General features: G+C 41.1%; 1 long non-coding RNA gene across 3 annotated transcripts in view; it reads left to right on the top strand.

Moving 5' to 3' along the window:
- The window catches only part of LOC122790798, a 280,435-nt gene that overhangs the window by 23,956 nt on the left and 232,327 nt on the right, over window positions 1-24,152 (top strand). The gene's annotated exons all lie outside the window — the stretch shown is intronic.

Raw genomic sequence — 24,152 nt, 5'->3', positions numbered from 1 at the left:
CATCACATTAGTGAGTCGAGATTTCCTTCCAGAATCTTCCAATTGTCTTTTATTTTACTCAGGGTCTAAAAACGATACATGCTGTGTTCCACCATATTTGTGGTCATATAATTTTCTGCATTATCCAGAATTTTTCTAGAGAGAACCATCCTTGTCATTTTGGCTAAATCTGTTTTAGTGTCTTAGCTTGGTACTCTTTGTACCTTTTCTTTATAACATCAGATATAATGTCTTTATAATTCATTCACTGGTGTAACCTCTGTCTAAAAAATAAATGTTTTAAGTCATCCACCCCTTCTCAAAAATATAATCACCCCTAGTAAGCCTCAATAAACTTATGATATGATTTTTCATCATGTTGTGTCTGTTGTGAAGAGTAACTATCTAAATGCAGATATAAATTCCTAACCCACATTTTTGACTTGGCTTTCATTTTCATACTATTGCTTTTATTCCAGCATCCTAGGCCTAAGCAGATGGCTTTTACGTTAACTTGGTTAGTCTAGTTAGAGTGTTAGAAAAAAATTGTTAGCCTATAGACTTCAGCATTTGCATGATAGTGAAAAGGGGAGCATTACTAACAGGTCTCGAATGTTAAATAAAAAACACAGATCTTCAGTTTCCTATATACATTTCTGAACCAAAAGCATTTCCAATAAGGAGGTAAATTAATATTAATATCCATGTATGCAAAATTTGTTTTAGAACTGTTACATAAAAGAGAATTTAAATAAGTTATATTCTGAATTTTGTGAGTAGTAATTTTGAAAGTTCTAAACATACGATAGGTTTCTGCTGAAGCTGTACTTTGTCCAGTGTACATATATTTTTTACTTTTAACTAAAAAATAATAGAATACATAAATAAGTAGATGGCATATTAATGTGTTTTAACCTTTTGTGTTCTGTTAAGTACAGCACAGTAAAATGCAAACTAAATAAAATAAACATTTGGCATAATAAAGGATCAACAACAATTTGTTAGGGCTGTTAACAAAGGACAATTAAGGAGTAAATAACAGGCTATAAAGTGCCACTGATCAAAGCAAACATAAGTCACGTCATCACACCATAACAAACATCTTTTGAGAGTGTTTGAAACCTGCTCAGTGTGGGAGATACCTTCAGCCACCTAGCTGGCATGTTCCAGAAGTACAGCCCTTAAAAGCAAAAACATGAATGCTAGAGGATTTGAATTGCACCTTAAGAAATGCTAGCAGCCCCTGAGAATTGCAGTAATAGGAATAGAGCAGCTAGTAGCAGGCATGGGTAAGGTTAGCCCAATCACTGAAGGGAAAAAAAAACTTGGACTAGAACACTGAAATGATCTGCTAATAGGTGCCATTCTCAAAGAACCAGTGTAATGTGGCAGTACTGAGATCAAGAAGTACCCAAACAATGGAGTTTTGCACCAACTGAAAGTGGTCTAGTTCAGAATCAAAAGGCCCCAGGTACAGTAAACTACAATAGTCCAGATGTGAGAAAACCAGTGTTTGTACCAGTATATGGTGCTTTATAAGGGGGATGCTACTCAGATGAAAGCAAACAAATATGACATTGACTGAGATCTGTTCTTTTAATGGCAGGATTGCCCACATTCATCAAGAATTTTAGCTTATCCTGTAGCAGACCATATCTGAGGGTTGTGCAGATTGGCATGTGTATCTCCGGCAACTGTCTAAAAGGTACTGAGTTTTAAACAATTAGTTCGGTTCGATTCTCAGCTAGAGCGTCTTCTGCGTGGAGACATGCGTGAATGGGCGTACCTTCGTTGAAGGTTGTGCATCAGGACTGGTAACTCGGCACGTAAAAATCAACTACCAATCATTAGCGGACCGGAGTTCCATTGTGGCGACCCCTAACCGGGAAAAGCTGAAAGATACAACAACAGTGATCATACAGTAGTAGATGTATTTCAAATATTCAGCAAGATTTTCTACATTTAATACAACATCTTGATGTACAGAGAGCTACAGTAGTGATTTTGCAATCATCACCCTTGAATAATGTATCTTAACTGAAATACATAAGAATGGAGTCCTGTTCGATATCAGAGGTAAAAAGGATGTGGAATAATTAATCATAAATCTAATCTGTCTATATGCCCAGGGAGGGAGGAAGGATGAAAACAAATCCAGGACCACAAAGGAGGCAATACGGTAATGTTTCAGTTGACCCAATAGGATGCGACAGTTCACTGAGCCAGATGCTGTAGACACATCAAAATTATTCCATCATGGTCCTGTTGGATCAATAATAATAAAGCGATTGTTAAAGAACAGAGTCTTGGTCATCTCAGTGTTATGCCTAGTGCAAAAACAGACTTGAATGGATTAGTGATGTCATTCTTTCGAATTGCTTATGTACCAGCTTCTGTAAAACAACAAAAGGAAGATTAGATATACATCTGGAGTTGTTTGTTCAAATCATCTGACTTGCGACCAGCTATTTTCAAGGATGTGAGAGACTAAGGTCTCCTTTATCATGCATGGAAGCATACCATTCCTGAGAGAGAGTCTTCAGCCATTTGACACAGGATCGAGTGAAGCTCATTCAGGCAGGACAAAACTAGCCTGTTAAGGCAGTGATACAATCCACATGTACTTTCCAAGCTTGAAGGAAAGTACAGAAATGAAGTCATTGTAATAAGGTAATAAAAACTCACACCAGATCAAAGATGTTATAAATGCCCAAGAACTTGGGTGTAGCCAGGCATACTCTTTGTACTGTACTGACCATGTTTGTTTCTTAGCAGAATTTCGTCTTGGCTTTTTTCAGGTCACATTATGTCTACAACTGTTTAAATAAATGCCGTTAACAAAAGATTGAATATTACTAATCTAAAAACAGTATATTTAATAGTTTTAGGAGGAACAGCTGAAAACATTACTTACATTTAATAAGTGCTTGGGAGGCAGCATTTTCACAGATGTATCCATTTGTAAGTGATAGGTGTGGGGGGGGAGGGTAGCACTAAGAGCTTGTGAGTACAAAATGGAATTTGCTAGCCATACCCCTGCTATAAAACTATCTATGTAGGTTGTGACCACTCCAAGTACAATAAAAGATCTGACTGAGGCCAACTTGGTGGCAAAAAAATGACTGGCAAGATCATGTACTCCCAGAGACAAAACTTTCTAAGTAGCTACGCAAGCTGGATCTCTCAGTATTTCAGCCAACCAGGAAAGAACAGCTCTGGTGTTTTCTGCCTCAAAAATCTCACATGACAAGTAGATTAATTTTTTTCTAGGAGAGAGCAGTTCAAGCTGGTCCTCATGGAGACAAGTTGCATGCCCTTGTGCTGCAATCTTTGCCTCGTCATCCTGAGCTCATGCAGCTCAAGATTAAACCATGGCTCTCAAGGTAAAAAGTGGGCAAGGCATACATTGTTAGGGGCTAGGATATCTACAGTATTAATGACAACCGTTTAGTAGATCCTAAACAGTTGCTCTGGTAATCAACACTACATTCTAGTAGGTTTTGCTGCAGCATAGGGAATACATGATTTGGGGTGAGCAGACTAAAGTTCCTGCACCAAATCAGTCCCTGGTTGGAAGGTAGCACTTGGGTTTGTTTAACCTTGGACTGAACTAGGGAATGGTTAAGCCAAGAGACAGGTTCCACCACCTAGTCTCTGGTTGTGACCCCAAGCTTGAATACAAAATCCACAATATTCTGAAAATATGAAAAGCGGAGTTAGCAACCTGAGCAAAATCCAATTCTTTTCATAATGCACAGTAATTATTTTACAAAAACTAACAAGTCCTTATCTTTGATACTGATATCACCTAGGATAAGCCAAGATAAGTTAACTAATATGGAGGAACACCCACACACTGCTGGGAGGATGGCAGAGGATGAAGTACACACAGTTTGCTCTTGTACCCATTACAAGTGCAGAGAAGTTGGTTACACACATTTTACCTTCCTGAGGTCAAAGGTTGAATACTACTCCTTGTCACAATATCCTAGTCAAACTGGACACATATATGTTAAACAGGACTTGCCCCACTACAGTCAGCAACTACTGCTAGCTTACTACACAGCTCTTCCATAACCACAGTTCTTGGTTTTCCATCACCCCACTTTTTTTTCACTTTACCAATTTGCAACCCTCCCAAACCCTCTTGTTCTAATGCCTTTTCTCTTTGGCATTGTACCAAACATATTACAACTCAAGTGCACAGCTCTAAGCCAACAGCCACTGCTTTCCTGTTCATTACTTGAGCTGTGATCCAGTGACCTACTTTTATAGGTTCATAGGTAGGTACTGGGCTATCTGCCCGAAGGCATATATTAACCCAGCCACGTTGTGCGGTATTCACAGCCCCTTTGGTTAGTTCCCTAGGCCCTTGATCTAGCAGCTAGTACCCTTGGCCCCTGTCTAGCAGAGCTGTTGGTATGATCCCTGTTGTGATCTTTCTGTTACCCATCCACTCATCAAGGTTCCTCTTGAAGAGTGATAGTGAGGGGCTCTGTCTTGTGTAGATCGGGACCTTGTTCCATAGCAAGGGAAGTCTTTGCAAAGGGAATCTATCCTTCCAGCATGTTCTATTCGTTGTTGTGCTGAGGTTTATATCCCTAAAGCGTGTAGCTCTAGTAGATTTGGTTTTGCTAAGATGGAGCATGTTCAACAGTACTGGGTTGGACATGGCTCTGTATGTTAAGACAGAGATCGCCTCTGAGAAGGCGGTATGCAACAGAGAAAAGCCTTAGTTTTTTCAATCGTGCTGCATAGGTCAACTGTTTGAGGCCAGTAATCCTCTTACTGAGGTACCTCTGTGGTCTCTCCAGCTGCTGGAAATGCCTGGCCAGGTACATTCCAATTGGTGCATTGTACTCAATAGTGGGTCTGATGAGGGAAGAGTAGAGGGGCACCACTAAATCCTTAGATCTTGATGCGAACCCTTTCGTGATCAGATGGGTCACATAGAAGAATTTTCTAACCACCTTGGCAACATGGTTATCAAAGGAAAGCGGACTATCTACTTGGGTCCCTAGATCCCTTATTACTTCTTCAGATTTCAGGGGGTTACCTCCTATGTGGTAGTTCGTGGGTACTCTGTTTTTTCCAAAAGGGATTACTACGCATTTTTAGCATTTAGCTTGAGACCATGGCTTTGACACCATGCATCAGACTTATTAAGGCCCTTCTGGAGGATATCCATGTCGGCCAGAGACTCTATTATAGCACCCAGTTTGCAGTCTACAACAAACTTGGTCAGCCACAGCCCTTCAGTGCTTGCCTGTACTTCTGATAAGTATATGCCAAACAGGAGGGGCCCCAGGACAGAGCCCTGAGGCACACCGCTCGTTACTGGTCTGGATTCGGACATAGATCCTGCTACTCTTACTTTGTGGGATCTGTCTGAGAGCCAGTTTGCGATCCATCTTGTGACGTAAGGGTTTATGCCCAGGTTGGAGAGTTTATCAGTAATACCCGAATGGGGAATGGTGTCAAATGCTTTAGCAAGGTCAAGGTAAGCCGTGTTTACCTCCTTTCCCTTATCTATAGCCTGAGTAACTGTCTCAAAGAAGTCCACCAGGTTCAGGAGGCATGATCTGCCCTTGACGAAGCCGAACTGTGTGGGGTCATGTGTTTGGAGGTTCCCAATCTCTCCATTTATGAGTTCCATAATGATTCGCTCCATTGCCTTACAGATCAGACTGGTCAGGCTTATTGGTCGGTAGTTCCCAGGGTCAGTTGTGGGCCCACCCTTGTGCAGCGGAACCATCGTTGCTGTACGCCATTCTATGGGCACATATCCTCTTGCAAGGCTGAGACTGAACAGGGTATTCAGATGCGGGGTTAATTCATTTTGGAGCTCATGTATGACACAGCCCGGGACACCATCTGGTCCCATGGAGGCAGTGTTTTTAGCTTTAGATAGAGCCTTATTAACCAACTTATCAGGAATAATTGGAGTTACACAATCCCCTGGAATAGTAATAGGCCCTGCAGGTGGTGAGGAGGGGGGGAAATTTGCACTGAAGCTGTCAGCCAAGATGTTGGCAATGTCAGTGGGGTCAGTGTATTTTGTTCCATTTTGTACTAGCTCAGAACACACCTCAGCATTGCCATTTAGGCTTTTGATGTAACCATAGAAGGCCTTATGGTTATCATTGGTATCCTTGGCAACTTTCTTTTCGAAACTGGCTTTAGTTGACTTGATGAGGGCCCTCAATTTCTTACTAATGCTGATCAGGGATGATTTTCCTACTTGAGATTTGGCCTTTTTTTGTACAAGTCTCCTGCTTTTATTGTATAGTTTGCTTATGGCCGGGGTCCACCAGATTGGTTTCTTCTTGCTTGAGTTTTATTTGGAATAGCAAGGTCCATGCAATCCTGAAGATGTATATAAAGTGCCTTGGTGTAGGATTCTTCATTCTGGATATCATTATCCTTCTGCAAGGGAATAGTGAAGCTTTCCACTTCTGACGCAAGTAGTTTGAAGTTTGCTTTGGAAAGGTTTTTTTATGATGGTTTCTTTGACTGGGGGTGGTGGAGGGGTGAGGATGTCCAGGGTTATCAGTTTGTGGTCTGATCTGACCAGAGAGGGAGTGATAATGGGTGTGGTACAATGGGCGCCCATATTTGTGATGACTAAATCCAATATGTTGTCCCCTCTAGTGGGAGAACATACCAGTTGTTCAAGGGCATTTGGATTTATAAATTCTATGAATCGCTGGGCATAGGAGTTAGAACTTTAGTAGTTCGCCCAGTCTATACCAGAGTAGTTGAAATCACCCAAAATTATGGTGTTGGGTAGGACCTTTATATTTTCCAATGCCTCAAGGAATGCTGAGTGAGCATCTTGGGACATGGTGGGTGATCTATAACAGGCTATGACTTGAAATGTGGTTTTGCCTGCTGATAGTTGCACATGGATGATCTCTGGGGCATCATGCTGCGCCACTAACCTGGAGATGTGGGTATCTTTGATGAATATGGATACACCTCCGCCCTTTGTACTGCGATCTGGTAACTGAGGCTGGAAGGTATGATATGAATTGTAACCTGGTAGTGCTGGGGTGCTCTCTGGAGCCTTGAACCAGGTTTCCGTCACTGCACAAACATCGATTTTCTCCAAACTGAGGAGTGCCTCGAGTGCGTGCATTTTGAGGTTGAGACTTCTGGCGTTGAGTAGCATTACCCTTAGTTTTTGGTTACCTGTGCTGGTTACAGTGGTTGGTTTGTCCTTTGAGCCTTGCCTAAAAAAGGCACTATGGGGACGGCAAGAGCCTTGGCCAGTATTCGAAAGCCTAGGGGTGACAGGTGCAAACCATCTCTGGCGAAACATCGAGGCTTGTCTATCATGTCATCCCAGGCAGACAGACACTGGATCCCCATAGAATGACACCAGAAGCTTAGCCAATTGTTGAAATTGATCATTTTGTCTTTGTATTATGGTATCATTCTAGGTGAAGGTAGTACGCTACTCAAGGTCAGGGTCATACCAGCTTGGACTACATGATCAGAGAGATCCTCAATGTCTCTTTTCATGTAGTCCAGGGAGGTACATCTTAGATAATTCACAACATGTACAATGACAGCGTCATACTTGTACTTGTTCTGGAGTGACCTAAGTGCCTGTGTTATGTGGCAGATCCTAGCACCTAACAGGCAGCTGACAGTAACCTTCTCCTTGTTCAGCCTGGTGAGTGGAACATCTGTGTGCCTTACTGTAGAGTCTCCTATTACTAGAGTGTTGGGTATGGTGTTTTGCCTTAGGGGCTGTCATGAGGCACACTGCTGAGGTGAATTGTGTGTTTTCTGGCTTCTGTTTGGAGGTTCAGGTTGCTTGATTGTCTGCTTTGTAGGGCCCTGTTTCTTTTTCAGATTAGTATCTAGTGCCTCCGAATATGTTTTTGTGTATTTATGTATATGTTTTGCCGGTGCTTGTTTTGTAGATCCATGTGTGACTGGTGGTGTGATGCTAGTGTGTCTCTTCTCCTCTTGACTGTCTGTTACAGTCATGGGTTGAGAGTGCTTAGCCTCCAGTCTGGCTGTGTATTTGCATCTCTCACAAGTGTTTGTGTCTAGAGGTAAGAGAAGAGGGTTGTCTGTATACATGAGGCAGTTGTGACATTGCCTCAGGATGCCCAGTTCCACCAGATGAACTGGAGAGTACACATGAAGCTGACCTCTGGACATGCTTGGAAAAGTACATTTCACTTGTCTTGCAGAAAATCGAGGGTCTTATGCTGTATTATAATAGTGCTGTCTAGGAGATTTGGAAAATAATAGTGCTGTCTAGGAGATTTGGACAAGTGCTGATTTGAGTTATGCAAGTGCTGCAATAAGAGCAGTTGATCTGAAGCACTTGAGTTGAGGCTTACCTAGTTCTAAGGGAAAATTAGCAGCGCAGACTTTGTGGAGCCAGGAATAGTATACCCCAGCTAACCGACGCTGCTCTGTGCGCAAGACCACGCAAAAAGAGAGTTGCAGGGTTTTAACAGAGAGAGATCAAGGAGTTTGGAATTGACCCAAAATGGCCAATAAAACTACAAGTTCTAGGCAGTAACCACTCCTACAGGGACAGGCAGGCTGCTCAGTGTTAACCACTGCCACTGGTGAACACAGAGACTTCCCTTTAGCCCAAGTAAGCACTGGCCTCCAAGAAACTTACAAACAGTTCAGAACAGCAACTCTGTAACTGAACTTTTTTTTTTAAATTATAGAAAGTGGGAAAATAGCAAGATTTTTTTGATTTGTTTAAGGATAGCAGAGAGACACAAGTAGCAAACTAGTCAGAACAGTGCAATAAATGACCCCAACATGTGTGTGCTAGGTTAGAGGCAAGTAAAATGCAATTTTAAGAAAAAACTATTTTAAATTAAGTGCAACACAAAAAATGCAATAAACAGGCTCTAGGTATGTTCTAAATACTGTTTCTAACACAGATATCAACTTTTGCAAGCAAGACAATGCCGAAAAGTAGGCGGCAATGCAGTTTTCCTAAGAAATAAATCAAAAGAAAATACTTAAAATCTCAAAAGTGGCTCCTTTCTTCTCTCAGTGTTTTCTCCTCTTGGTAGGTGCTTCTTCAGCTGCTAAGAATTTTGCTATATAAAGTCATGTCACTGCTAATCTGATAGCCCAATGAACTCCAGAATTGTGACCAGCCCTAAAATCAGAATTACTTCTATTCTGTTCCCAAGGATGCATTCTACACCACTCTGGCTTATACCTGTCTCTTCTCTTCCTGGATCACCTTAGCCCTTATCGAATAGCAGCACAGCACCTACCCCACCTCCAGTTTGCTGGCACCTTTCTAGAGATAAATGTAGAGTTGCATTGGATCCGTCTCCTATGTTTAGACATTTCTCAGCACCTCCTTCTTTATACCCGTCTATTCTCTCCCCAATGATGGAGTCATCTGTGATTCTCATCTATCTTGCCGCCTGTTCCAATAGCCTTTTCTCTCGCTTTGTGTGTCTGTCCTCCTTGGTCTGTTTAAAGAACCATTAATACCTAGTAGCAAAACCCTTACTTAAGCTCTTTTCCTTCAGATTGTGTTTGTTCTCAGGGAAACGCAGCTGACTTTTTCTAACATCTTCACAGACCATTATAATGCACCCTCTCCAAGACCCTCATTAAGATACCTTTTCTTCTTTTTGTAACTGACTTCAGTTAAGACTCCTGCCTTTTCTATACACTCTCCTCTTCCTAATGCAATGTGCTCCCATACTAGCAATTATTTCATGTTCCCTAGCTGTTGCAACTTCTTTTACCCATTCTTCATTGCTCCTTTTGCTGCTCAGCAGTTTACTCTCCTTACACTAGCTCAGATCTCTGCTACTGTTCCATCCAACCTAGCCATACGGTTTCTACGAAAAAACCAGACTGTAGCACAATCAGTAAAAAAATGGCTTGCACTTCAGTAAACCATTTCCTCCCCTGAGACGACCCAGGTTTAGTATGCTCTTTATCTCCCAGAGTCCTCACTTTCTTCTCTGGTTCCAACTCCACTAACAATTCCACCAATTCCTTCTTTCTACATACACTTAAATTTTACCTTCCTAATTTTCTGCCAGTAGACCAGTGCCCAGCATCATTTCTCTCTCTACTTCATCCATCTCATTATTTATTTAGTCTTCATCTGACACCCTGTACCCACTCTATGTACAGAGAAAGTATAAGATATGGAATGAGACAGATGTCCTGAGCTCTGCAGTTGCCTTACTGATTTAATGTAAGCAGGGTCTATATTACATCCTCAAATAACTCTTCAGCGAACGCTTGTTCACTGACCAATAAACAGCGAAATCCAACTTATTTGAATGGCTGTTTCAGCAAATTTTTTCCTGGGGAAAAAAGTCACTTGGTTAACCAAAAACCAGGCAAACTTTAAAACCCTTCAAAGTGGAGAGCTGTGCCCCCCACACCCCCCTAACTAAATATACCAACTCCAAGATCGCACTACAGTAGGGAAAAGGGCAAAGCGTTAATATAAACGTAATATACACCCTGTGAGCATGCTTCTTACGTCATGTCTGTATGTTAGATCTAGCTCCATTGCGGTACATCGAGTATATTTTGCTTGGTTCATAAAACCATAACTTATTCTCTCCAAAGTGAATTTGTACATCCAATAGTGATGAAATGTATTCCATTTCATCAGAGCTTTTCATTTTCAGTTTTTATGATGGAAAAAAACTTATTTATGTATCTGGATCCAAGAAACAGTGTCCATAAATTGAACAAAGTTCGATCTAAGAGAGGGTTGGGACAACAAGGACTAGGACATATTGCTGGTATAAAGATCATCATGTTAAAACACTGGCTAAATATAGAACTGCCATCAAGTTACTTTCATCTCAACTGGTTGAATGCACATCACACTTCTGGATGCTCTGCAGTATGGACAAATGACAAGGACAGATTCGATCTTCTCAACACAGGTCAAAGTTACGTCAAAACAGCAGTATTCTGCCTCACAGTTACCCTTACAGTCATCACATAAATGCATATACCCATTTACATTTGCCATAAAGTCTCATGTACTGCCTTACCAGACAAAAGGGTGGAGTAGAGGAAGTGAATGCCAATGGTAGTGTGAGAAGACTGAGGAAACACTAGTGCTTTCAGGAAAAGTTGTGTGATCATGTCATTTCACTGTCACCACTACCTCTGAATAAACAATATAGATAGAAACAAAAACATGCACATCTGTTTGTCTCCTGATTATTTTTTTTTAATTTGGACCTCAACATGCATTTCACTTCTTGGTTTACTACAGAATTAGTGCTTGCTCAAAGGTTTATGTTACTATTCTCAGCTCTGTCACAATAGAGATAATAATTAAGAAGGATACAAGGGTGAACTTCCCCACAGTGGTGTTGAGAGAGAAGTTCCCCTTGGAAAAATAGTGTTTTGTTTTTGTGGATTTTGAAATTAATGTGGGTTTCAGTGTTATGATTTCTGTGACAGTGGTTTCAAACAAAGTGACTTCTGTGATTTGATGATGACTCCTTTTGCAAAATCATGAAACTGTTTATACCAAAGTCTACATCACAGTATTGTTGACTTTTGGGCAGTTTTGACTTTCTTAGCACATACTGATTGAAATATTAGGAGAGTAACTGTTTTCGAAAAGCTACTAGTACAACTCTTTGCAGAATGGTTAATAAAATTGCAGTAACTTATTTTTATAGTAATGACTTAATAGCATACAGAAACAATAGTCTTATCAGGTTATTTCAGTATTTTTCTTCTGCATTCCAAACAGATGCAAGTCATGGGTCTGTGACATTGGCAAGTCTTGGTAGTGTGTCTGCAAAAGCTATATGACTCGTGCTCAACAGGAATCATAGTTTAGACTTACAGCCTGAAGATAAGGTGCCATCAGTGTTAAGGTCAGTCTGTTAGTGAGACAAGGCAGAGAATAGTGGGTTGGACATCACTAAGAGGTACACGGAGTCAGGAGGAGAAGACAGCTGTGGAGGCTTCATACACATTCTGCAAACTACTGCATGCTGACAGATGCTTCTCATCTCCATCAGAGATCACCCTGAAGCTAAAGACTGTCACTTTCCAATGTAGGTAGGCTACCACCAAATGACCACTCTTTCTACTCCCCTGCACCACTGGGTAGCCTCTGACACCCAAGACTGTTCCTGAAATTGTATCATTGGCAATATAGATGGAGGCCTTCTACAGCATTGGTAAGCTTCACTACTTCCATAAATAGCTTGGTAGTCCCCCTGGTACATGGACATACATGCTGTGATGGTATGATATGCCAGTAGCACTATTACTTTCCTCATTCAGACAAAACCATCTTTGCACTCTATCACAGCACGACTGTTAGCTGAAGTCTGAGAAAATAAGGGGAGGTCAGAAAATAGAAAGCCCATTATATCAGGGCTGACAAAGTGGCACCACATAGCTAACCTGTTATGCAAGTTTATATTGCAGTTCATCAGGGTGTTTGCCACTGCACATATTACACAGGACAAAGAACATTAAAACTGCACATCACTTTCAAAATGATAGGCTGTGTTTATAGTGTAAAGGCTCAGCAATTAAAATTCTTGCTGTAGAGAACAAGGTTTCGGGTTCAGTCCTTATCCCCTGTCACGATATGGAGTCTGCTTGTTCTTCCCATGTCTGTGTGGTGTTCTCTGGGTAGTTCAGCTTCTTCCTTCCCCTCCCTATAAAAATACTTCTCTACTTTGGAGCCTTGGGCAAGGATGAAAAGGGTCCAAAGACAGACTAGATAAGCACTTTCTAAAGTTTAAAATGAAAAAAAGCTCTTTCTATATCTGCATACCTCTCAGGACATCAAAGGAAAACATGCCTGAACACACTGCAAGCCATGATGCTATGAAGCCCACTTCAGTTTCTTTCCCTCTGAAGATCATAATTTCCTAAAGGAAGAAATTGGAAATGCCTACTTTACAAGGCCTTGTACATGAGCAATTAAGGATTAGGCTACCTGAATGAAACCAATCAGGCCATCAAGCTGCTTAAAAAACATGACCGACGGCTGAAACCGTATTTTTTTTCCTGTTCTCATTAGGCATAGTGACTGAGCTGACTGCCGTAAGTATGGGGTTCCAAGAGGTGTAACCCCTTGCATGAGTGGTTCTAGGGAATAAAGTACCATGTGTGTGTGTTTTGATTGTTTTGCCATCAAACATAATACTAATGGAGCTTTCACTTTCACTAAAACATCCTAGGTCCAAGAAAATGGCTTTTACATTAACTTTGTGAGTCTATTTCCAGTGTAAGAAAAAAGTGCAGCCACCAGTCTTCAGCATTTGCATGACGAGGAAAGGGGGGATTTAGGACAGAACAAAAATAAATGGTAAATAAAAAAAAATGTACATCTTCAGGTCAAACTAATCATGAAATACAGTTTTATAACAAAGGCAGAAAAATATTACTTGAGGCATACTCTGATTTCCATAGTTTGCCAACACTCAGTGCGTAATGATGTTGCAACAAAAATAATGCCAGGTTTTCATATTTGCTCGTCTACATGTCATTTGTATTATTCTTTTTTTATCATTTGATAAACTGATAAGTGGGCCGATCTATGGATAGGTTTCAGCTATGACCTGGACACAAAGACATAGCTAAATACAATATTCTAGCCAGTTAATGATCATATTTTCTGAAGGTGAAAAAAAGCTTCATCAACCTGAGAAAATCCATTCAGATAGCAAGTAGAAGTCAGGTTTGAATCCTGGACAATGAAACAATGAGGCAAACATCTTGCTACTGAGAGATTGGAAGCCAGGTTTGAATCCTGGACCATGGAACAATGAGGCAGAGATCTTACTACTGAAGCATTGTGCTACTGTATACCCTTCTATTTCCAAACTGTCAAATAAAAAGAAGTTATGTACTCACCATAACATTCAATGTATGTAGTCCATCTCACCAAACATTATTACATGTGGGTTCAGAGCCGATCCTCGGCTCCGACTCAGACGCTTAGAAAGCCTGAAAACTTCTGATTGGCTCGTGGCTAATAGGTATCGCATGATGCATGCGCACATTCTTCAGATCTTGTTTGCTATTAGTCTACCAGAATCAGATATGAAAAAGAAACAAAGGTCCGGAAAAATAAACTGTAATAAAAGGAGCCCTTGTGGCAAAAAAACACTATAGAAGGGGAAAAAAACTGTATCCAGATCCTCCAGGAAGGGGGGCTGGTGGGTGGGTTCATAATAATGTTCGGCGAGATGGACTACATACATGGAAAATTATGGTGAGTACATAACTTCTTTATGTTATGTAGTCCTATCTCACCTCCATTATTACATGTGGGACAGTGTCCCTTGCATCTTGAATGGGTGGCTCACTGGAAGATACTCAGGACCAAACGAAGCTCTACCCCTCGAAGTTAAATCCAATTTATAATGGGAAATGAAGGTATGAGGGGTAGCCCATGTTGCTGCTGCACAAATATTATCAATAGGTGTCCTGGCTTGGAAAGCAGCAGAAGTAGAGAAGGACCTGGTGGAATGCGCTGTAACTTTAAAGGGTAACTCCTTTTCTTGAGAACTGTAAATAAAGGAAATACAACTAGAGATCCAGTTCGAAAGTATAACCTTGGAAACTGGCAAGCTCATTCTCGCCTCAGCAAAGGAAATAAACAGCTGTTCTGATTTTCTAAATTCCTTGGTCCGGTGGATATAGAAACGTAGTTGCCTGTGTACATCCAATTGGTGGAATGTATACTCTGCTTTGTTGGAGTGATTAGGGAAGAACACTGGCAATTCAATTGTTTGGTTTAAGGGAAATTGAGAACAGACTTTAGGAATAAAGGAAGGGTTGGTCGGGAGTGAGACCCTATCTTTGTGAAAAATTAAGTATGGAGGTTTAACAGACATAGCTTGTAATTCAGAAACTCGCCTGGCTGAGGTTACTGCTACCAGAAAAAGAGTCTTCCAAGACAGAAGCTTCAACTGACAACTATGGGCTGGCTCAAAGGTTGGCAGAGTAAGTCTAGACAGAACTAAATTTAGTTCCCAAGGTGGAATGGGGTCTTGTACAGGACGTCTTAACATCGTGGAACCCTTAAGAAAGGATTTGCACAGTTTGTGAGACATAAGACTGGAATCATTAATCCCCACATGAAAATTAGAAATTGCTGCTAGTTGAACTCAGAGTGTAGCAGCCGCTGAACCTTGGTGAAAGAGTTCAGAAAGAAACTCTAGAACAATAGTAATGGGAGCTGTAAATGGATCAACTTCTCTATTGTGTGCCCATATGGAAAATCTCTTCCATTTACTATGATACAATTTTCTGGTCAAAGGCTTGTGAGAAGAGGTAATAATAGGAGTTACAGCTGGAGACAAATCATGAAGCCTGACTAGTGTTGGAACTGGAGCAGCCATGCTGTCAGTTTGAGAGTGTGGAGACTGGGGTGAAGAGAACCTGACGTGTGTCAGGAGGTCTGGCACTGGGTCCAGCGTCCATGGGCAGTCCAACAGGTGAGGCCCGAGAAAAGGGAACCAAATCTAACGAGGCCAGTAAGGGGTGATGAGGATCATCTTGCTTCCCAACAGCATTGCTTTCTGTATGACCTTGGGGATGAGTGGAAAAGGAGGAAAAGCATAAAGGAGTCCCGGGGGCCAATCATGGACTAGTGCATCTCTTGGAGACTCCCCCGGAGGGGGGATGAGTGAGAAAAAGATGCTGCATTTGGTGTTGATGGGATTGGCAAAAAGGTTGCAGCAGGGTTGCCCCCACTTGTGAAAGATCATGCTGGCTATTTTCTGGTTCAAGGACCATTCATGTGGTAACAAAATTGCCCTGCTTAGCTTGTCCGCTATTACGTTGGAAGTCCCCGGGATATGCATTGCAACGAGAAAGCGTTGGGAAGAAATCGCCCAATCCCAAACTCGCATGGCCTCTCAACATAATGGGTATGATCTGGTTTCCCCTTGTTTGTTTAGATACCAGACTACCGACATGTTGTCGGTCTGGATAGCTATCTTCCCTAGAGGGAGAAGGTCGTGAAGTGCTTGCAACGCTAGAAGCACCACCCTCATCTCTAGGACACTGATATGCGGATGGGCCTCCTGCTCTTGCCATGTGCCTTGGACAGTCCTGCCAAGATAATGCCCCCCCCCCTCCTATCTGAGAGCATCCGTGTTCACAGTGGCAATGGGTCGGTGCGGTACAAAGGGAGCCCCTGTGGTAAGATGACCTGGTTGAATCCACCAGCGTAGGTCCTTTTTGCAAGAATCTGTAATCAGGATCTGAGGATGTAGTGGCAACTGTTGAAACGACCACTGGGATGACAGGAGCCATTGGAGTATTCTCATATGTAGTCTTGCTAAAGGTACCAAGATTATGGTTGACATCATAGTCCCTAGAAGCTGCAACACCACCTTCGCTTTGACTCTTTGAAGGGGAAGTATTCTGTAAATTTGTTGCACAAGATTCTGTATTCTGTCTGCAGGCAGTCTGGCTGACATCTCAACCATGTCTATGTTTGCTCCTATAAAAGTTATAGACTAAGTGGGCAAAAAAGAGGATTTTTCCCAGTTTATCGAAATTCCCAATTGGGAACAGAGCTTGATTGTGGAATCTCTTGATTGAATTAGGCGATGCCTGGTGGTGGCGGTCAGGAGCCAATCGTCCAGTTATGGAAAGACTTGGATTCCCTGATGCCGCAAATGAGCTGTGACTACTGCCATGCACTTGGTGAACACCCAGGGGGGCTGTGGTGAGGCCAAAGGGCAGCTCCCGAAACTGGTAATGATTGGCTCCCAGCCGGAAGCGTAGGTAGCTCCTTGATGCATTGTCCATCCTTATGTGGTAGTAGGCATCCTGGAGATCTATTGAGCACATCCAGCTGTCTCTCCCCATCAGAAGGGGTAATGGTAGGCCAGCCGCCTCTCTGCCTGAAGATCTCCAAAATGTCTGCAAAGGAGACATCTTCAGAGGATGACTTAGGGGACCCCTCCGACTCATCAACGTCAGTGTCAGATGCGACAGACTCATCAGGGGTGTCTACATGCTTCCTGTTACATGATCTCTTCCAAGGGGGCTCCTCAGTGGGGTCTTCTGGGGAGGTCTTGGAAGATTGGGGACCACCCAAATGAGGGTCCTGAGACTGTGAGTCTCTACCATCCCGGGGGAGAGAGGATGCTGAGATCGTAGTCGGCGCTTGAGGGAGTATAGCATTGGTACTCCTACGTGGTACGAATGAACTATCCAACATGCTCCTCATCTTCACGAAAACCGACTCCTCCAGCTCCAAACGATGCCCCGGCTCCGAGGAGAGCATAGGCGCCAATGGCTCCAAAGGAATCAGCTCCAAGAACGATGTAGGATCCGAGCTCACTCGGGCCGACGCACCAAGAGGTTAGACTCGGCACCGAAGAGATTCGGTTCCAAGTGTCCCCCTCGGGCCCGACCGAAGAGCTTCGGACCCTAGACATTTTGGATGGCGCCGACAGTGTCGGAGCGGGGCTCGGCTCTAAGACAACCACCCGGGGTGCTGGAGCTGAGGACACTATAGTCGGTTCCGACAGCGTTGGCTCCAAAGGCCCAATATGGATTGGAGGAGGAAACAGAGCAGGGTCGGTAACAGTAGTCAACTCCGAGACAGAAGTAGTCAGAGCCAATAACAATTTTGGCAAGGCCGATGACTTAAGGAGTCACTCTCTTGATGTCTTCTTCAGAAAAGCTCCTGGAGGATCTGGAGGACAGAGTTGGAGACCTCGCTCTCTGTAATATAGGTGATTTTAAAGTAGGGGAAACCGGTGGAATGTCTGTAGACCAGTTCCGAAGAGGACTGCTGGTGATTGGCACCGAAGCACTGGGTGCTGACACTGCAATGTCCGTGTCCAGAATCTCGATTGGCTCCGTGGACAGTGGAGCCGAAGAGATAAAGACCATCGCCGATTTAGGTAACTTCTGTGGAGGTTCAGAGACAGAAGTTGAGGCTGGAGAAGGCCTTTTGGAGGTCTTGCCCTTATCTTTATTGGAAGAATGTGACCTAGCAGAGGAGGACGAGCTGGCTAGGTCTTCCTCGAAAGAAGGTTTTAACAATCCTTTTAGATTCAACTTATTCTTCCATTCCTGGAGCACTCTAGGACTAAAGGAATGGCAAAAGAGACAAGTATCTTGAAGATGTATGGCCGCTAAACAGTACACACAGATGCTATGTCCATCAGTGATGGACATTTTTTGAGAGCATTTAGTTAGTAAACTTTTTAAATCCTGACTGTTTATGCTCTATATGTTCCTTAGGCATAATGGCAGTCTCAACAGGCGATTGAAGAGAAAAAGCAACACACTCACTCAACAAGAGAGGAACTAGATCCTCTAACAAACAGATCTAGCCCTATTTCTCACAACAAACAACCAAGGGAAGTTTTACTATGTTCTCTAACTTAAACAAACCTAGTGTAAAGGAAAGGAAAACAGACTAATACCTCTAAGTAAAATGGTTTAGTAAAATGCACACACTCACGGGAACACACACACAAAAAAGGCCAACAGGCCCAAAATTTTATAGCAGAAAGTCAAATCCAGGAAAAATTCAAGTCCGGTTAAATTGACACAATCGGTTATCACAATAAGGCCAACAGCAATAAGAAAAGCACTTCACAAAAAGTAAAAAATCTTCTAACAATCATAATAATAAAGAACTAAATCATTAGCCATGGCCAACCAAAAGAAGCTTCCAACTGAAGACACGGCAAACGAGATCTGGGGAAATGTGCGCATGCCTCATGGGATACCTATTAGCCACGAGCCAATCAGAAGTTATCAGGCTTTCTAAGTGGCTGAGTCGGAGCCAAGGATCGGCTCCGAACCCACATGTAATAATGGAGGCGAGATAGGACTACATAACATCAAAGGATTCACAATGCCCATATCATATCTAAAGCCATGGGAACCAAAATAAGTAGTTTCTTTACTGCTCATCTCTAACAGCTGTCACAATAACTGATTAAAGCCATTTTTTCAAAGTACCAGTTTGACCACCAATATATACCGATGCTCTGTATTTGCTGCTTTTGGCTTCTTTTGTTTTCAGCATTTCTGTATATGGCTGGGAGTTTAGGGTTCACAAAGTGATGTTCATGAGAAGTGCCATTATCAGCTAGCCCTGAACAAAGGTGAAAATTTTAAGCATTAGTTCAGCATGACCAAGTGAGTTTCAGTCACTCAGCTCTGTATTTCACATTTTCAGATTATCTACATTGCAAAAACAATAGCCCATAGGACAGTGGATGGAGGTTATGCCTGGAATTACTGAATCCAACCTTCAGCATTCAATCACTTGGATTTATTTATTTATTTGACATTTGTCGTCTGAGAAAGTCTGACTGACCTATTGCCTTTTTTCAGCGGAGGCCTGGGGAGAAAAGCTCCACATTACAAAATTAGCATCAATTATATAACAGGTATAAACAATTCAAAGTACAAAATGATTATGCAACAGCTATTACAAATTCAAGAAAGAAGGAAAAAACAGTTATAGAGATATTTACAAAGCAGTTATGAAGACTTTAGTACAATGAGCTGGTAAATTTAGCACTTGTGATCAAATCTTGACAGCAATGAGAAAAGCCCCATCACAGCTTCCAGCCTTTTGAATGATTTTCATACAGTTGCAATGCAAACTATGCTGAAACGGCTAGTCTCATTCCCTAAATTAAGACTTTTCTCAAGTGTACAATACAGTACAACTTGGATACACCTTCTCATGCTCAAAACAAGACCTCTAACACCAGCCTCTGTTAGCTGTGTAACGTTGTCATTCATAAAAAGGCGTAGTGCAGCCTCATGCTAAACAATTCAATGCAACTTGGTGAGGAAAACTACTGCTATGTTCATTTTATAAAATGCAGAACTATCCTCAACACTTACTCGTATAAAAAACACTTCATGATACAGCTAGAAACCCTAAAGGCATACTCTCCATAATTGGTATAACTGTTACAAAGTAATGATCTCTTATAAAACAACACATACGAATACCTCATTTTTACTTCCAAATTTTGAAATGTCTTTTGACCTGCACATTACCTCTGCTACTGAATTTTCTGTATAAATATACCTAATGCCTTTTGAATACTGCACTTGATGTGCTCTCTGCTACTCATAAGAAAAGCACCATTTTCACAAAATACTGCTTAATAAGTAAGTAAATAATAGTTACTTAAATAAGTGGCAAACTACACTAAACAAAAGTGATAGACAAGCAAGTATAGCCAGTTTAGTTTTTAACACCCTTTCAATGAGGCAGACTTTTGTGCAAGTGCACACTAAAATAACACCACCAACAATATATAGAGTAGAGATTCAAGAGCCTAGATGACATGAGGGTGGTGGGTTACTGTAACTAATAAAATAAAATAATTACACTTTATTTATGCAATTTTTTTCTTGTTACTTTTCACTGTAGAATCTGATTTGTTCTTTACTGCAGGGAAAATTTCATTTTTATTGTAAAATATCAATAAGAAATAATATAAGGCAATGTTATAGACTACTCTAGGATTTGGTAATTGAGGATCTCGTCTTATGATCAAGCCACAGTAAACAAGAACAAATCCTAGTACAGCTAATATTACCATATAGTGATATAAATTATGAGACTTTTACCCCATACTGAGTTATGGCATGCCTAATTTTTATACAGTATATTGCTGTAACATTTCTTTGTTATTAATCCATATGAATGTTTATCATGCCCAAAAGAAGCAAAAATATGTGCTCAGATATAACTCATACTGCTGCCTGTGTCAACTTACATTTCATTGTTTGTTTGTGTCTTTCGGCTTTTCCCGGTTAGGGGTCGCCACAGCGGAACTCCGGTCCGCTAATGACTGGCAGCTGATTTTTACATACCGGCTTGCCAGGCCTGACGCACAACCTTCAACGAAGGTACGCCCATTCATGCATGTCTCCACTCAGAAGATGCTCTAGCTGAGAATCGAACCGGACAGCGTCTTACTGTGAGGCGACAATACTACCGCAGCACCACCATTATTAAGCAAAAAAATCCTATCCTTTTATTGTTTAATACTGAAGACATTACAATCCCACTTCTTTAGGATCAATTTTATATTGTTCTGTAACAAAAATGTTTACATTTACTCTTCATGTGGGGCAAGTATTTTACTAAGATATGCTCATTTCTTATATCTTAGCTTCCAAAATGATGACATTTTTGTTTGAAGCTTCAAACTTATAAGCTTTGATTTGTATTACAGTAACAACAAAAGTGTTTACTTTTCTCACTATCAAATTAAATTTCAACTTTATGTACTGCAGCAGTTAAACTATATTTCATTAATTGTTACAAATCTCTCTTTCTGCTACTTCCATGCTTGGCAATATTTTAAATGCTCTTAGAAAAATATTTTATTCAGACAGCAGCTTTCTGTGACACATTTCAATGTTTGAAGTGCTCCAGCCAAGTTCATCCAGAATTAATAGTTCACCATATATTACTTAAATTCTGCTGCCTACTGTGTCAAGACTTTGTGGCCCTTCAGATTGCAATGATTAAAATTAAATATTTTCCTTGTTATCAATGGTTTGTGCTCAAAAAAAATCCCTTTACCACTTCCATAATTTTCTTGTAACATGTCAGTTGAACCATGTTTCCAAGCAGCACACATGGAGATGTAGAATGAGTAATATTGATGTGTGGTTATTTTGCAGAATGTCAGTATGAAAAATAGTTCCATTACATTTTTTCAACTTAGCCAAGCTTACAGAACTCAAACTATGCAACAAATCTGTATATTATGATGAGCTCATGAACACACCAGTTCATGATAGAGTATTTAATATTTGCAACCTAAGTACTTCTGTTCACCATAATATGACGAAATGTAATGCAAAAATAAGCAATTTTTGCAAGATGCAAGATCCCGTGAGACCCTATGGAATGGGCTTCACTATGTATAATGCCTTGTTTTATTTTTCTAACTCTAAGGATGCTGTACCTCAAAGAAAAAGCAATTAGTGACATGCAGTGTAAATTCTGTCCTGCTCTCTCTCTCTCTCTCTCTCTCTCTCTCGGACCACCTGGTAAGCACTTGGACCACCCAGTAAGCACTCCTACATAAGCACTATAGTCTCATTCGTATATAAAGCAACAACTGTGACACAATCTCAGGTGATATGAGCTAGTGACTTTAAAGCAATGAAAACTATTAATTTCTGGTTATACACCCAGACCATACCTCTAATTCACTTAAAGTCATTGATTTTTCACAAATGAGTTATGTAACCAACCAGCCAAAGAAATGATTTTGTTACTTCATCTCCAGTTTTTTTCTTGTATGTGGTATACTGAGGAGGAAAACATGAGGAACTCAACCATAAATCTTTAGGAGCATATTACTATATGAACATTACATTTATACTGCAGCCTGGATCACCTTTAAGAACACTGTGCTACAGACATTCTTAATAGCAAGACTAATGTCACATGTCACACATTGCAAAGGAATTATTTTATTAAAGAAATATGAGAAATATAATTAATGTGGGGCAGGCGCTACTCAGATTTAGAATGATTTGAAATCAGCAAAATATATCATTTCTATTGCTTAGAGATCTTCTAGTCTCGGAGTTTTCTGTGTGCTAAAAACTTTAGTTCAGGCAAACTCATCAAGTTTAAGGCCCTGTAAAAGGTACAAGAATGGTTTCATCCGACTCTGTGGCAGACTCTGAACTTTTTCTCCTCTAGTAAAAGGGTGATCAAAATAAGTCAACTTCCAACCAGGTGAAATTATTGAAAATACAGACGTGGTAAAAAGAAGAGACATGGTTCACAAATGATGTTGCTGTACAAGGAAAAAGACAAAGGGGACACTGACAATATCCACTGACAATATCCAATTTGTCAAGTCAGGAAGTAGCCTGTACGTTTGTGTTGCAAAGGCTCATTTCTTGAATTAAAGCAGAACATGAAAGAGGAAGAAGAAGAAAACTCAACACAAACAGGTAGGACGTGTCAGAGGATGATGGGGAAACAAAATGGGTAGAAAAAGACTGGTTGAGGATTATGGTGTCTCAAAAGATTCTGGACTTAAGATAATGGAGTTAGTGGAATTACCACAGGGTTGCATTTGTAGGAATTATGTTGATCAGCTAAACTCACTTTCCATGAAAGTAAAGTCAGCAAAAAAATATAAGCCCCCAAATCACTTTCTGTGAACCTTGGAAGTACTCTTCTTGCAGGGAGATAGCCCCTGCACCCCATATCTGGGAAACCCCCAGCTGAAGTTGCAGAACAGTGGGAAAAAGAGAATACTCCAAATTAGACTTAAATTGTTTCAGAATTTTTTACTTCAGTCTAGCAACATTCATAAAATAGCTGCTGATTGACAGGCTCCCCCTTTGCACCAGTGAAGTGGAGAATACAGAGATTACAAGGGACATTTATTTAAACATGTAATAGCTTTGCTTCATTCCCACAAGTGCTGCAGAATAACTTCAATTTCCTCTACTTTTTACTTAAAAATTGTAACGGAGCTTTCTTTGAAATATTCTGTAAGTGGAGTTGTGATACAAAAGGTGATAAAAAGAGGATGAGAATACTGATGTGTAGACATAGGTTTTGGGGTCTTATTGTGTATAAGCAATATTTTTTTCTGCCTTGTATACTCCTGTTACGGATAAAAAGCTAAACAGTAAATGAGTGGCTTACTTATGTGTGAGCATCAGAAGTGGCTCCTTTAAGTCTTTGACTGTCACATCCAGCTTTTTTGTTACTTTTTTATGTATCCCTTCAAAAAAGTAAAGAATAAACAACTCTTAGTCCAGCATCATGCCATAAAGGGATAATGTCTTTACTGCATTTTAGATGGCTTGTGTTCAGCTAACAGTAAGGGTGCTGGGGGTTAATGGGCAAACAAGGATGTAAGTGAGCATCTGACACTAGCTTGCTCATCCTGGAGCATGGACCGTTGCTTTGCTCATTGTACTCGTGTCACCTGCAGAACAGCAGGTATGTTATGAGCAGCAAAGGGTTGTACTTCTTGGCAGGGCAACTTAGTATGTCTGGTAGCATTAATGCAGCTCCAAAAAGCAACCATTAATGTAGCCCATCTGCTGCCAGCAAGTGGTAGCATAACATTTGGCAATCTACCTTTGACCCCCAGGTAAGCAAATGGATCTAGTGGGTGTTGTGGGAGCACTAAAAAAAA

This window comes from Protopterus annectens, chromosome 16.part0 (assembly GCF_019279795.1).
Source record: "Protopterus annectens isolate FY-2018-M chromosome 16.part0, PAN1.0, whole genome shotgun sequence".
Lineage (NCBI taxonomy): Eukaryota > Metazoa > Chordata > Ceratodontiformes > Protopteridae > Protopterus > Protopterus annectens.
The sequence above is the reverse complement of the archived record's forward strand: the minus strand, read 5'-3'. Positions and strand labels throughout refer to the sequence as shown.